This window comes from Phalacrocorax aristotelis, chromosome 5, assembly GCF_949628215.1.
Source record: "Phalacrocorax aristotelis chromosome 5, bGulAri2.1, whole genome shotgun sequence".
NCBI classification, from domain to species: Eukaryota; Metazoa; Chordata; class Aves; order Suliformes; family Phalacrocoracidae; genus Phalacrocorax; species Phalacrocorax aristotelis.
In genome coordinates this window covers 51059565-51074605 of record NC_134280.1, presented here as the reverse complement: position 1 = coordinate 51074605, position 15041 = coordinate 51059565, and the positions used below count along the sequence as shown (strand labels likewise).

General features: G+C 51.1%; 1 protein-coding gene across 1 annotated transcript in view; it reads left to right on the top strand.

Moving 5' to 3' along the window:
* The first annotated feature begins 4343 nt into the window (after positions 1–4343).
* The window catches only part of SLC25A22 (solute carrier family 25 member 22), a 54339-nt gene continuing 43641 nt past the window's right edge, over positions 4344–15041 (top strand). The window contains exon 1 of the mRNA XM_075094462.1: positions 4344–4451. The gene's annotated coding sequence lies outside the window, so the exon portion shown is untranslated. The remainder of the gene's footprint in view (positions 4452–15041) is intronic.

Genomic DNA, 15041 nt, shown 5'->3' with positions numbered 1-15041 from the left:
CACAGGGGCAGATGCGGATGGCGCGATGCTGTGGAGCAATTTCTTCCCCGGATGAAGGGCTAAGCCCTGCTGAAAGGCTGCTGTGGCAACAGGCGGCTGCAGATATAGCCTCCCTGCCAGCAGCTACGTCCAGAGTGGGATCTGGAGGCTGATCTTGCAGCCAAGGCAGCACCATTCATCGGCACTCAATAAACAAAAGTGCCTTGCTGTTTTATCCAGGAGGTAAGCATGGAGGGCATGAGATTGCTTTCCCTTGTACTCTCTGTGCTGAGTGTGGGATCCTGCATCGGCCACCAAAGGTCCCAGGTCACTGTTGCTGTGGGACACGCCACGGGCAGGCGCGAGGAATGGGGCGCGCTGGGTATCAGGCAGCCCCACACATGCTAGGCATGGCAAGGTGTTGGTGCTTACTGGAGGCTGCCAGCCCTGCAGAGCATGTTGCAGGAGCTAGGCCATTTTGCAAGCCAGCTCCTGACACGTTACCTGTTAGCACTCCAGGGTCAACCCTGTGGCTCTAAAAGTCACCTACAAAGGGAAGAAAATTCTCCTTTTATTCCTTTTTGGCGTCTTGATGATCAATGATGGAAGCTTGAAAGCTTTTTGCCTTTTTTTTTTTTCCAGAGACTAGCATTGCCAAGCCTTGATTTCCATGCTTTTGCTAGAGAAATGTGGCTGGAGAGTTTGCTGGTTGGAATTGAGAAACACTTGTGTGCCTTGAGCATCCAGGGACTTTCCTCCTGCTATTTTAGGCATTTTAATCAAATAGCTACTAAGACAATGTCTGTAGCCTCCTTCCAAGGAGTGATGGCTGGAGGGCACAGACAGACCATGTATGCTGGTTTACCTGCACGGTCATGTAGCCTTGAGCTCTCAGGGACAACAGAGCTGGGCTTGGGGCAGAACTGTCCCCTTCCCGCACCCCCTTCACTTCACTCTCTGGCTGCATCCGCATCCCCTCTCACTTCTGTAATGTCAAGTGTCTGCAGAGAAAATGAAACCAGACCTGCTGGGTCAGTGGTTTCTGGGTAATTCCTGGCATCCAAGCAAATGGCCAGCTGTGAATCTGTTCATTTTATTCATACCATTTGACTGTACTCTCAGCAGTCAGATGCTGGATGCCTCTCCTATCACCTCCTTGTTGTTACCTTTGGCAACCCACCCAGTGGTCCCAAGGGAGAATGAGATCAAGCTTGGTTGAGATTGTTTTTTCCAGAAAACAATGTTGACCGGTGCTAATTATATGTTACTGCCTCTTCAATCTTTATCAGTTAAATCATATACCAGCGCTCTGATAATCACATCCAGGATGGCCACCATGCCAAGGGAGCAGTGACCAAGCTTGCCCAATTTGGCTTTTTTAAGTGTTGGCTTAATACCCACACTCACCAGGCACTTGGGGATTTCACTGGCACTCCACGATTTATTAAAATAGAAAGCAATGCAAACAGGGAAGGAAGCTGAAAAATGCAACCTTGTAAAGCCTCTTTCTTTGCCAGCAGACTGAACTTGACCCATGTCTTTGGCAGGGCTAAAACAGCCCACGGCTTCTGTGGCAACCAGGCTGAAAGCAGCGCAGGATTTTGAGACTTGGGCAGGGGGAGCTTTGTGACAAGCTGAGCACAAATCTGGTATAATGCTCCCATGTGTGCCATGATGACATCGATGTTGCCTTGTACAGGAGGTCCTGAGCTCTGCTCTTCACCTTGTATCAGATGCAGACATTGCTGCTTTTGAAGCTCCACCTTGTACTGAGCAGTTTTAAATCTCTCTTGTGTCTGTCAGAAGAAAAAATTTATGTCTGACAGCAGAGGAAACCTTGACAACCTGGCACTCGCTGAATGTAAACTTTCTTCCTCTGCTTTTTTTTATCCCCGCTTTTAAGGGCTGACGGAAGAAATGGGTCCTTTGCACCATGCAGGTTACAAAGAGCAGTTGTTTTAATGTGTCAGAATCAAAAATAAAAATGGGTGATTGCAGTCCTCTTAAAAATCAGCGCAAAGCCGGACAGCATTAACCTCTTCTTTGCTAGGGGATGGTACTGTCCTACCAGCATACCTATGGGATGGCATGTTGTAATAAATGGTAAAATCTATCTCCCTCAATCCACGCCAAGTTCAGTTCAGCTTTTGTCTGAGTTGGTACAGTGCAGTGAAATCCACCAAAGCCTTTGCAAAACAGGGCAGAGCATGGACCCACCATCACCAGGGAAGGGGGTGGGAAGAAGTTTCACAGCTGAGGAGTGGGAAGGGGTGACCACAGCTTCCCTGTGTTCTGTTTCCCTGTTCCCCAAACTGTGGGAGCCCCATGTCAGTGCCTGCCAGCACTTTGCCAAGGATGTGGTGGAGACAAGGCTGCAGGGTGGACAGACTATGCCAGTGGCTCCCTGCCCCCAGCACTTGCATTTTGCTCCTGTGATGGATGCCCATCCAATACACACCAAAAATATGGCCGTGGTGCACACGTCTCCTTCCTTGGTCAGGCACCACCTTTCTGGAGTGAGCTGTGTCACCTCCTGTGCCGTACCTTCTCATGCTTTGCCCAGCCCAGGTTGAAAAGTGCTCAAGCTGCTCCCTTCTTCACCTACATCCAACTCATCAGCATTGGATTCTGGTGCTTCATCGACCTCTGGTTTACATCTTCTCACCTTGGGTTACAGGTCCCTGTGATAACAAGCTCTTCTCGTTTTCATGTGTGCACACAACTCTGATGTTTCATCTTGACTCCATATAATTGTCGCTTCTCCTGTGTACACAATGTCCTCACAAGCCTGACATGCTCCGCCATCCTTGTAGCTACTCTTCTCTGATCATCTCTGATTCATTGCACAGGCTGTGTATTCATGCTCTGCTGGCTCCCGTGAGCCTTTGGTGCAGAGCTGGTAACCCCACACTCGCTGCATCTGTTGCAGTGTAGTGCCTGTTGCACATGAGTGGCGAGGGATGCTCTTATAGATGTATTCCCCTGGAGATCTTTCCCTCTTTCCTCAGTGGTCTCAAACCCATGGGCATCATGCCAAGAGGCAGAGAGGTCTGGCTGGCTACTGCTGTCCTTCTTGCTTTCTTGCTTAGTTTCCAAAGTGCACTGAAATGGTCTCTGTGGATCACAGAATCATAGGATCAGAGAATGTCCTCAGTTGGAAGGGACCTGCAAGGATCGAGTCCAAATCCTGTCCCTGCACAGGACATCCCCAAATTTACACCATGTGTCTGAGGGTATTGGCCAAGTGCTTCTTGAATATCATCAGACTTGGTGCGGTGACTGCTTCCCTGGGGAGCCTGTTCCCAGTGCTCCACCACCCTCTGGGTGAAGAACCTTTTCCTAATATCCAACATAAACCTCCCCTGGCACATCTTCCTGCCATTCCCTCGGGTCCTGTCACTGGTCACCAGAGAGGAGAGATCAGCACCTGCCTCTCCTCCTTCCCTTGTGAGGAAGCTGCAGACTGCCATGAGGGCTGCCCTCGGCCTCCTGTTTTCCAGGATGAACAAACCAAGTGATTTTAGCTGTTCCTCGTATGGTTTCCCCTCTAAACCCTTTACCAACTTTGAGACCCTTCTCTAGACACTCTCTAGTAGCTTTACATCCTTAATGTACTGTGGTGTCCAAACCTGCACGCAGCCCTCGAGGTGAGGCTGCGCCAGCGCGGAGCAGAGCGGGACAATCTCTGCCCTCGACTGGCTGCAATGCAGTGCTTGATGCACCCCAGGACTCGGCCGGCCCTCTTGGCTGCCAGGGCACAGTGTAGGCTCATGTTCAACTTGCTGTCGACCAGAGGCCCCCGGTCCCTCCCTGCAGAGCTGCTCTCCAGCCTCTTGCTCCCCAGGCTGTTTTTGTGCGAGGGCTCAGGCCCCATCACGCTCCTGGAACGACGACAGAGCCTATTAAACCTGAAAGTGATGCCCGCCTGTGGCCTGGAAGCTTTCCAGTGGGGTAGCAGGCAGCACAGCACGGTGACCCAACCAACTGCAACCCCCTTGGTTTTTATTGTGAAGGGAATGAGAGATTTATTATTTTTCTTCCCATTTTCAATTGTCCCGCGCTGCCTGGCCGGGCGGCTGCAAGATGGCTGACGGGTGGGGTGAGGCAGCGCGCACCATGCCCTGCGGCGGGGCGCGGGGCGTTCGCTGTCGGGGGGTTAGGGGTACGGTGGGGACACCCCCCTCTCACCCGCGGCTCCTACCGCATGGTGACGGGGCGCCCCGCGGAGGGCCCGGGCCGCGGGGAGCGAGGCGCGGCCGCCCGGGCCCGCGTTGCCATGGCGATGCGGCGGCGGCCGCCCCGGCGGGGAGGGCCCGGCGGCGGCGGCGGCAGCGGCGGGTTTTACTGCGCCGGGCGCGGCCGGAGGGGGCAGAGCTGAGCTGGGCCGCGCCGCGCCGAGCCGAGCGAGGAGCTCCGCACCCCGCGCCGCACCGGCCTCCGGCCCCGGCGGGAGCCCGCCGCGTCCCGGACCGGTAAGTGCGGGCGCGGCCTCTCCCCAGCCTCCGGGGGGTGCCGCCGGGGGTCCTGGCACCCCTCCGGCCGCCGGGTTATGGCTCGCCTCCCCCGGCCTGGCCCCTGCTGCGCCTGCCCCTCCGTCTCTCGCCCCGGCCGCTTGGCTTAGGAGCGCGCTGGGCCCCATTCCTGCATCCCCTCGTCCCTGGGGGGCCGGGCCCTCGCGCCGGGGGGTGCGGGCTCCCCTCGTCCCCCACTTCCCCCCCGCCGCCCCATGGGTTGCAGGCTCTCCCGGCCCCCCTCCTGCCCCCCTCCCCCTGGGAAGCGCCGGTCCCCGTCCCGCCCCATCCCAGGGGGTGGGGGTCCCTCTGCCCGAATTTGCGGCCGTAGGCGCAGGTGACCGTGTGTCAAAGCCGAGCCCGAGGGAGATCGTCCCGTGCTCCCCGTGGTCCTGGCATCGGGGGCCGTGGCAGCATCGCCTTTCCTCTCCTTGCCCGCGTGGGGGAAATTGCGGGTGACACGTGTGCCGTTTCAGCCGTGTCCTTTAGTGCCCCAGAGCTGCTGCTTTTTATATAGGAAAGCGATTTGCACGTTTTTCCGGGGCTTCTGATTTCTGGGGTGATTTGTAGGACTGTAGCCTCTGGCTGCCCTGGTCGCAGGCCAGGGTCTGGCATCTAAGACCCTCCAAGCTCCTTCCAGGCTCTCCTAAGCCAGATCTGTGCCTCTCTAAGGTGGGTCAAGGTTATTGTGCTTTTCCTTCTGTGGACATGGAATGTGGAAACGTGGACAGGCTGTGGGATTTCCTCAAGGTCACCCTGGGAATTGGACCCCGAGCATCCCCTGCGCTCTTGCTGCACCCTCAGGGGCTGCTGGGCTCCTGCTGGGTGAGGGTGCAGTCGTGGAAATCAGATTTTCCAGTGCTCCAGGCCTCTCTCCTGCAGGGTTTCTGAGCTTTTTAGTTTCTACACCTTGCCAGGCTGACAGAGTAACAAATGTCAGAGCAGGATTCCCAGCTACATGTAATTGGCCTAGTATCTTTTAGATATTAGGTCTCTACAGTTGAAGACTGGGTCTTTTTACCATAGCACGTTCGTCTCCAAGAGTCTCACTGCCATTAGGATCTGACCTCTTGTGGCATGGCTGCTGGTGCTGGGATTGTATCTGCAGTGATTTTGATCACTGCAGGTCACTGTGGCTTTGCGTCTCAAGAACTTGCTTCTTGGCAGTGGCGAGCAAAGGGCAATCGAACTAGAGTGGTACTTCGCTGATAACGATGTATTGTGTGGGACTCGGATGACAGTTGTCTTCCAGTCCTTGGCTTGCATTTTGCTTTCCAGGCTGTTATAAATAAAGGTACAGATGAGGTCTAATAGGAGGAGTTACTCTAACTTCTTCACCAGAAAATAAACATCAGTATTTAATGAGGATTTACCCTTTTCCTGTGTCTTGCCTGTAGGATTTTTAACTGTGCTGTAGTACTATTTCTTGTAATTCACACAGGTACAGTATTGCTTCTGGTGTTGTGCCCTTGGGCTCAATTTGTTTGCGGAGTGCCCGTTGTAGTAAGGAGCGTTATGTTTTGACAGTGATAGTGATCAGTGGCAGAGGTGGATGGCCGAGTTGGAACAGGGAGCAAATCTGTGTTGTAAATTGGAGACTGGCACTGCTCTGAAGGAAAGTCTGTGGTCTTGTCTGATGCCCAGCAATCTTGTTAATGTCTTCCTAAGATGCCAGGGCCCTAGAATATCCTTCTGCTGCCATTTTAAGAAGGGGTAGTATGCTGTATTAAGTTCCTAGGAGATAGAATGCCCTGACAGGCTGTCAGTGATATTTGCACCCCTTTTTCTGCCAAGATTTAAATTGGTGGACCAGGCAGGGGGAAATATCTACCTGGCTGGCCAAGGCGAGAGCAGCGTGTACACGTGGAAGCAGCCCCCTGCTTGCTTCTGCGTCACGTTTTGTGTTGTAGGTCTCCAGTATGGCAAAGGCGTGATGGAGAGAAGGGACAGAGTGGCTGGGGTTTGGTGTGCCTCCAAGCTGGGTAGCTGTAAGGATTTGGAGCTGTGCTCTGATCAGGGAGTTATAACCAGGAAAGTCTTGCTTAGGAGCTGTAAGCATTCCATGTGCCTATACAGTTCTTGTGAAACTGTTGTTATGCTGAGAACTGTGAAATAATGGGACGAAGAGATTTTCTGGAGTAGGGCAGCAGCATTTTTAGGTGGGAAAACGTTGTTCTGTGTTTAGCTGGAGTAAAACACATCTAGATCCAGCATCCCTGACTGGCAGCCCAGTTTTGCAGATTCCCCTAAGAGCAACTTTTCCGTGAGGGGTAAAACCTGACCTAGGGAACACCCTTGTTGCAATGTATGTGATGACTGTGCAATGCTGTGAAAATAGTTAATTATCCCTGGCACTCTGGGTTTTATCTGAATAATCTGCAGCCAGGTGGCTGTGAGAGGAGTGACTGATGAGTTGATCCTTCTGCAAGAAGTGTCTAGGTGTGGTGTAGGGCTGCATGGTCTCCATCTCTGGTCCTCCAAAGGGCTGGGCTTCGGGTTTGCTGCTGGGCTAGGAATTACTTGTTTTACAGATGCTGGCAAACCTCTGGATTCTCTTTCACCCCACCGTGGAAATGAAATGCTCTTGGAAGGCAATTGCCAAATTTGCAGTAGCTGCTGGAAGGTGGTATGTCCTTGTGAAATTTGGGAGGTGAAAGGCTTGTGTGGTGAGGAGGAAAATTTAGCAGTGTTGAACATAGCCATGGAGGAACTTTGGTCCCTTAGTGCCATCTTGCAGCACGTCTGCCTTGTTCCAGCGTGATACTTTATTTTGTCACTTGATCCTTGGGCTCACTTGGGGGCAGGAAACTCCAGAGGTTTTGCACTGCCAACTTTCCAGTGCCAGCATGATGCCCTGCGTGGGGTGTATCTCTTAATGGGCTGTTTCTCTCTGCCTAAAATCATAGTGCTGCCAGAATGACATAAGAGTTTTGAACTAGGCCCCAAGGCGGAAGGAAAAGGGATGGAAAAATGCAAAATATTTTCATTTGGTTGTTAGGAGATCCTGCACTGGGGAGGGGATGTGTAATCAAACTGGGTTTGGAATGGCTGGGACAAATGAGTTTCCTTGTGATCCTGAGTGCTGCAGTTTATGTGCATTATGGTAGGATGCTGATGTCCTATGAAGGGAGTTTCTGCAGTTTCCTCTTTTCTAGGCTGTTTCAGAACAGAGACACATTTTGCCTAAGCCTGCCTTGTTCCTGGTTGTCCTTTTTCAGAGTGGGTTTTTTTCCTATTTTTTTTTTGTTTGTTTATTTTTCTTTTTCCCTAGAATAAAGCTTCTACACAGCTGCTGGCATTTTGGTGGTGTCCCAGAGCTGTGCATGGCTGGCCTTTGACTGGAGTAAGTTTATGCAGCTCTGGCAGGGGCAGTGGAGCAAATTTAGTTTGCACCAGGTGAGGTTGGGCCACCATGTGGGAGCCCTTGACCTACAGGAAGAGCCGGGGCACACAGCCTCTTTAGCCTGTCACAAGTTTGTTAAGGTCCTGTTAAGCTTCCAGCCTGACACACTTACCTCCCAGCTGCCTCTGTTCCTCCGTTTAAATCTGCAGTACTGTCTAAGGAGAAGTGCCTGTGCTACTCCTTCAACAGCAGCAGTGCAGGATGGGGAAGGATCTGCCCAGTTGCAGCATCCTGCCTTCTGCTACTGCAGGTACATAAGGACTGGTTATTATTCCTCTTACATCTGTGTGTGTGTTCACCTAAACCCTTATCTGTATTCTCAGGAATGCAAAAGCCTGCTTTGATGCTCAGTATTGCACATTTAGGCTTTCTTAGAAGTATCGAAACATCTGTAGTACCAGAAAGTTAGGAGAGCTGGAGTTATCGGTTACTTATCATGGCAAACAAGCTACAGATGCGTCTATGTGAGCCAGTGCATTGTTTTTATTTTTTACTCTTGAACATACTCCGTGTATGTTCTATTTTGCATTTCTCATAAATGGCTGCATGGACTCTAGCCTTGCCAGAGTCAGTTGCCTTGTCTGTCTGTGTTGAGAGAGAGGAAGTGACTGCAAGCATCTCTTCTCTGCTGAGGAGGCACCTGAAGTGTAAGAGGACAGTGTTTTGGCTTCCCTGGCACTGTGATTTGATGAAGACTTCCTTCTGCAAGGCTGAGTCCTCTGGCCTGTGCCTGATCAGAGTGGGGACTGTCATTTGGCCGTATCAGCTAACAACATGGCGGGTTGCTAGAGCTAACGCTGTGTTGCTCCAGCTAATCCTAACAACAGATAAATAATTTTTTTCTGGCCTCTTTTGTTTGCCTTCCAGCGTAAAGATAGGAGGAAGGAGGAGGTGGATTGAGCTGTCCAATGCAGAACTGGGTGTTGCTTTAACCTTGCAGTATTGATTGCCAGGTAGTTCTAGTTGTTGAGAAGATAAAATAACGGGGTACAAAAGCTTTCAAAGACAAGGCAAAACCCCAGACAAACCCAATGAAAAGACCTTGTTACTCTGGGTGGTTTGGATTTCTGTCTGGCAGTTTTCTCTTATGCATCTGCAAATATAAGAGCTTTGAATACTTGCTGTCTTAGGAGGGCTTCCCACACAGAGATTATTTGCTCAGGGAAGAGAAAGGCACCCAGGCACCAATGCTTGTTCTGTGTCAGGAGAAATGTTATGGGATACCGTTTATTTAATTTGTGGGATCTCTGTTGCTCTTGATTTAACACAGCCTGTCGTGAGCTGCTCACAGGAATGCAGTCTTACGTTTATTTTGTTAAACCTTTTCAAAACTGGTTCTTGTTCTCATTTTGGTGGTGCTGTTGCAGGTGGGTGGCTATGCCTTGTCAAACCTGCCTGTGCCCTGCTCCTTTCTCTAGTGCTGATGCTGGCATGTGCCTTATCAGGAGAGATGTCTGGATTTTTTTCTTTCCTGGGTCTGCAGCATTTATCCAGAGGCCAGGAGGAGAGAGGTTGGTTTTGATGTAGCTGAGTTTCCTAGAATGGCATGAATTTGAGCAGCTGGAGATGAATGAAGGCCCATCAAAACTGTGCCTGCCCCACCTGGAGTTTGGCTCCATGGTTGGGGCTCATGCTCTTGATTTAAAGGCTGTCCCAACTATGAGGACCTTCATGGACAAAGTGGGGAGAGGGAGGATGAAGGAAAATTTACTCTTATACCGGACAGCGGTGCTGCTGCATTGAGTGACTAACTGTCTTGGAGGAGGCCTTTGGGAAGACAGAAGTTGTGTGCTTTTCCTTTTTAATTAGAGCAGAAAGATGGGACTTTAAGCAAGTCATTGTAGTAGTGGGTGAGCTCTTAGTTTGGATCAAGCAAGAAGCCATTCCAGTAGCCATGATCTTTCGAGGGACTGTGCTGTGTGATGTGAAACCTAGCCAGGGCGAGCACTGGCTTTGTGCAGATAAATGTGTGGAAGGAGGCGGTAGCATGTGGTGTGCTTAGTCTGGACCAGCACATCTGTCACTTCTATTGCTGCCGATTACTGTGTCCTTGTCGCTGCGGTGTCTGACCCCTTACTGCCTGTGATGGGTGTGCTGCCTGTGCACCTTGGCAGAGGAGACAAGGGTGGCTCCCTGTTGCCTGCTGGGTAAGGTGGGATGGAAACACCTTCTCCAAGGCTGCGTGCAGGCTGGGAGCTTGTTTGGTGCCCTGTTCAGTGCTGTGCTCTTTGCTCTGTGATAGTTAGGAATTTATAAAAAGGGAAAAAAAGAGCATGTTTTAGGGATAGGATATGTTAGGGACTAACTGTAAATTTGAGTACTGCGTTCTCCTTTGCCACAGTTTCAGAGCACGACCTTGGGTAAGCAGTAAAATGTCTGTCTCTGACCTGTCCCCTACAGTCAGATAGGGACAGCAGCACTTCCAGGGTTTTGCCACTTGTATGCAATAGCAATGGCAGCTGTTGCAGAAGGTATGGTCTGATGTAGTAAATAGTCTCTCCTTCTGGGTGCTTCATTTTCCTTTTTCATTTTGGGTTGGCTTTCTCAAGATTGGGGGTAGCTTCCTTTTCCATGCCCTGGGTAAGCTGAGCTCTTCTCTGTAGGGCAACAGGAGCACTTGTTGGTTCATCTCATCCTTTGGGAGCAGCTGTTGTTTATGAAGGCTGTTTTCTAAGGGTAGTAGTTTTTTTTAAAGGTCATAAAACACATTGTGTTGGCCTTGTAAAATGTGTTCATCTGATTCGTGTCAATATGTAGCTGTTCGTGCTTGTGTAACCGAGGGCCGTTCAATTGACTTGCTAACTGTCTTAATGATTGGAATGTTGATTGGCGATTTGTTGCTAACAGTGGAAGCATCCTGATACAAAGGAGAGCGCCAAGATGGGGAAGGCCACAAATCAGCCAGTGGTGATAACAGGGAACTTCTTGGCTCAGAAGGCACTGAAGCATGAAAACTGGGGGAAAGGTAATTCCGGCAGGGGGAGATTGCGACCACCGACCCAATTCAGGACCAAAAAGACTTGCCCCCCCCAACCTGTAAAGAGCATGCGTGCTAATCTACATGGCAAGCGTGGCTAATTTAACTACGGCTGACCAACGGCAAGTGGGATGCTTATCACTGACCAATGAGTGTAAACTTAGGCGTGTTTTTACTAATTGTTATTAATTAAGTAACTGAATATAAACCCTGTAGTATTGTATGACGGTATGCACGTTAGGTGGAAGGATCCCCCGTGCATCCAGCGCTGCTTGCTTGTCTCTATTCAATAAATTGTAAACTTTAATTGAAATTCCGTTTAAGGCTAAATTAATTATAACAGCCTGACCCCCTTAACCTGAACTGTCCCGCTCACTTTGTTAGCAGCCAAATGTGTGCATGACCTGAGCAGCTTTTGCCTTTTTGATGCCCTTTTTTTTCCCTTTTTTGCAGAAACTTACAATGAGGGTTCATTGGTGCCCCACTCTGGTTCTTCAAAACTAACGGAGACCTTAAGGGAAATAGCTTGGATACTGAAGTGATAAGTGCTACAGAGATGCCAGACGCTATATGAACATCTAAACTCAGCCCCTGGCCCTTCCTGAAAGAGGGATGATTTGTAGAAATAGTTCAACAGATGGTCTGAATTTGGCTTTTGAAAGGGGGGAAGAAATGCCAGGCCGCTGCTGAGCTGTGTGTGGGTGCGTGCCCGAGTGTGCTGTGCGGTGTGCTGCCTGCCAGCACACTGCTGGGGAGGCTGAGCAGGCTGCTCCTGCAGCCTCTACGTGCTCAGGAGGCATCCGCACGCTGCTGACTCAGACTCTGTGGCTGTGCAAGGTCCCTGGTGTGGAGTGAGCTCCCACTTACCCTGAGGTGAGGTTCGGCTGCGCGCGCTTGCTGGGCTGTTCTAGTGGAGGTGAGCTGTGGCCATTTTGCAGAGATGTGGGGTCAGCTCATGGGAGAGAGGCTGTGGAGCTGCCATGTAGCTTGTGAGACGTTGCTTGGCATGCGAATGAGATTGCAGGAAGGCCACAGTGTGATCTGACACCAGGTTGTCTCTCACGCTGGTGCAGTTGCCTAGACCTGTAGCACTGCAAATTGAGGTGGTCTGGAGCTGGAAGCAGATGACCTGTGGCAGAGGGCATGTGCTGTTTGGACACTCCCTTGCATATACTTGAGCTGACAAACTTGCTAGTAGCCTGAAAGGACATGGGATGGGAGGGGATTTACACCTCACGGTCAGCGACCCTGATGACTCCGTCTGGCTGCTGTGGCCAACCGCCTTTCTCTCTCTTCCCTGATGAGGTTGCTGCTCTTGCAGGGGAAGGAGAACATGGTTTCCCCAAGCTGGTACCAGATCTGGGGTCCTGACACCAACCGTGGCAGCAGCAGAGTACAGCGTCACCTCTTGTGTGGGCTCTGCCATGGGGCAGGCAAGTTCCCACATCAGTAGCCACAGCTGGCTCCAATGGGGATCGTGCATTGGAGCCCAGACGTCCTTGTCCAGTGACCTCTGAAGGAGAGCAGTGTGTTTGGTTCCTGCACTGTCAAAGCACTGTTAGTTGCCCAATGCGACATGCCTGTTACGCTGCTCACTGGCACAGCAATTCATAGTGTCTATTCCCACAGTGCATGCACTCTTTGGTGAGATAGTGTTGGCTGGTAGGTAGAGCAGGGCTGTGAGGTGTGCTTCAGGCGTGTTTGTTTGGGACTTTTTTTTTTATAACTTTCCAAAAATAGGTCTAAATCTTAAGCAATGCAAGATGAATCACTTTGCTGAGGATGCTTAATGTGTTAGGTACATTCTTGTGGATACATCTGGCAGGTAGCAGCATTGCAATGTGCATGTAGAGTAGCCAGGTAAGGCATTTAATATCCAGAGAATGACTTTCCAAGTTCTATTTATTGCACTTTTTTCCTCTCACTCTTTTTCCTTCCTTGTGTTACCCACCTCCTTCTGCTCTGTTTAGGTGAGCTGGACTGCATGTGTCTTCATTTGCCTGTAGCCTTCTGAATATATTGTCTCCCTGCTGGGAATGCCTTGCTGTCTGCTGATTCACAGCACTCTAGGTGAGCAGCGGCACCCTGGGTGAGCAGGGAGCTGGTGGATGGGTTACGCCACAGACTCCCAAGCTGTCCGGCAGTGGTTGCAGTCCCCTTGACAATTCCCCTGCTTGTCACAGGGTGCATACGAGTTCCCCTGGAGGAGCTGCTAACCTCCTTAGGAGCAACGTGACCCGTGTGGGGCCGCTGATGTGTGTTTAGCAGGAAATAATTTTGCTGTGATCTGAACAGCTTTAGTGTAAGCAAACAGCTGAGGTGGGAGGAGAGAAATGTGGGTTGTGATGCAGGAGCAGGGCAGCTATGTTCCTGTACCCCCACAGCAAAGGGACTGACAGCAGCAGTGTCGTGTGTCACCATTCCTGTGGCTGATAGGCAAAGAATATTGATTAACATGACATTTAACTGGCATTTCTTCTAGTGTACCGGGAGCATTAGTCGAATTCTGCCTTCAGCGGTGGGAAGTAATGAGATAAAGCTACCTTCCTTGGAAAGGTCTCTGCCTGCTGTTGCAAAGCATCTGGGAGGCTGGGAGATGTCCTTTTGTTGTCCTGTCTACTCTCTGTGTCTCGTCTCTTCTACAAAAGGCACCTGAAATACAGTCTTGGCTCTAGTGAGAAGCTGAGCTTGCAGCCTGTACACCAGTGTTTGCATGCTTGCATGGTGGCTCTGGCTCGATGCTTCTCTGTCACCTTGCCTTAGGGGAAGCCCAGCCTCTAACTCCAGAGGGTGCCACAGGAGGGTTTGTGTCCTTTCAGACCCTGGGGTGCTGTTTCATTTTAGCATTGCCACCCACGTTGGTGGCTGTCTGTCTCTGTCTCGGGACACTCTGACTTTGCTGCAGGGGCAGGGTGTGGGGTTTGCTGGATACATTGCTGTTCCAGCCAGGCTTGCACAGTCCCTCTTCAGGACTCCAAGTGACAGCTATCAGTTGATGTATAGCCCCGCAGGCCTCTGCATTTCTAGGTCTTTTAAAGCTTTCTGTTTAGGGGCCAGAAGCTGTTATCTTGCAGGCTTCCCTGGAGGCATTCTTCTTCTGCTTTATTCCTGTTTATTGTTGGTTTGTTTGGGGTTTTTTTTTTCCCAGTGCCCACGGCCATGAGGCTGCAGGCTGCTGCTGGGAGGGGCAGCCCCGCTTCTCACTCCCACCTCTCTCTTTTTGTGCCAGCACAAGCGTTTGTGTGGCCATAGTTACGCATTAACCTGGGAATAGGCCTGGTCTGAAATGAGTTCCTCTAGTTGCTGGGGGAAGGAAAAGCTCCCTCCTTTTTGGCAGTGGCCTGAAGTTATGCCGGACTAGTGGCTGAGTAACCACAGCCTCTGCTGGGAAAGAGAATCATGGGGTTTGAGAGAGATGCACCTTCCAGGGGCTAAAAATCCCTAATATGCTTTCCTTTGTGAAGATATTTGCATCTTCTCTGCCAAGCCACTGTCAAGACTGCACTGACCCTGTACCAGTGCCTGTTTGTGCACGACAATGTGTGTTGTACTACCCTTCCACAGCCCTGGGTCTCACCTGGTGCCAGATTGTAGATCCTCTCTTTGAGACACCCTGCAATTCACATGGCGTAGTCCTTGCTGCCAGAGAAAGGTGGTTGCTTTTCAGGCCTCCGGCGATGGCCAGGCACACTCGGTATAGGAAGAAGTGGGAACAGAGGGGAAAAAACCCCACGCGTTTGCTTGGCTCTGGGACAGTCCCCTAGAGTTCACATCGACAAGCGCATGTAGCGGTAAGTGCTTGGTGAGCACGTGTCCTTTGAGATGCAAAGAAATGCGACTTCCTCTCCTGTTCCTCTCCCTCCCTGGCATGGCAGGAGGTGGTGGCGGTGCCTAACAGGCACCCTTAGTGTGAGCATAACTGATGCTGAGGATTCCCGATTCCTCTCCAGGAATGGCAGAGGTGAGGGATCTGGTTACCCTTGGGCTGGGGAGACAGGAGGCTCCTCTCTGAGCAAATCTGAACCTTGCTGGGATTGTGCATCTCTCTTGCTGTCCTTTTGCTTCTCCCTACCACAGTCTGCCCCTTCTTCTTCCTGTTTCTGAAGGCTCAGTTCCTATTTTGACATGGGAGGTCAATACGGTCCTGCCCACCTGCCCCCATTGCCAGATA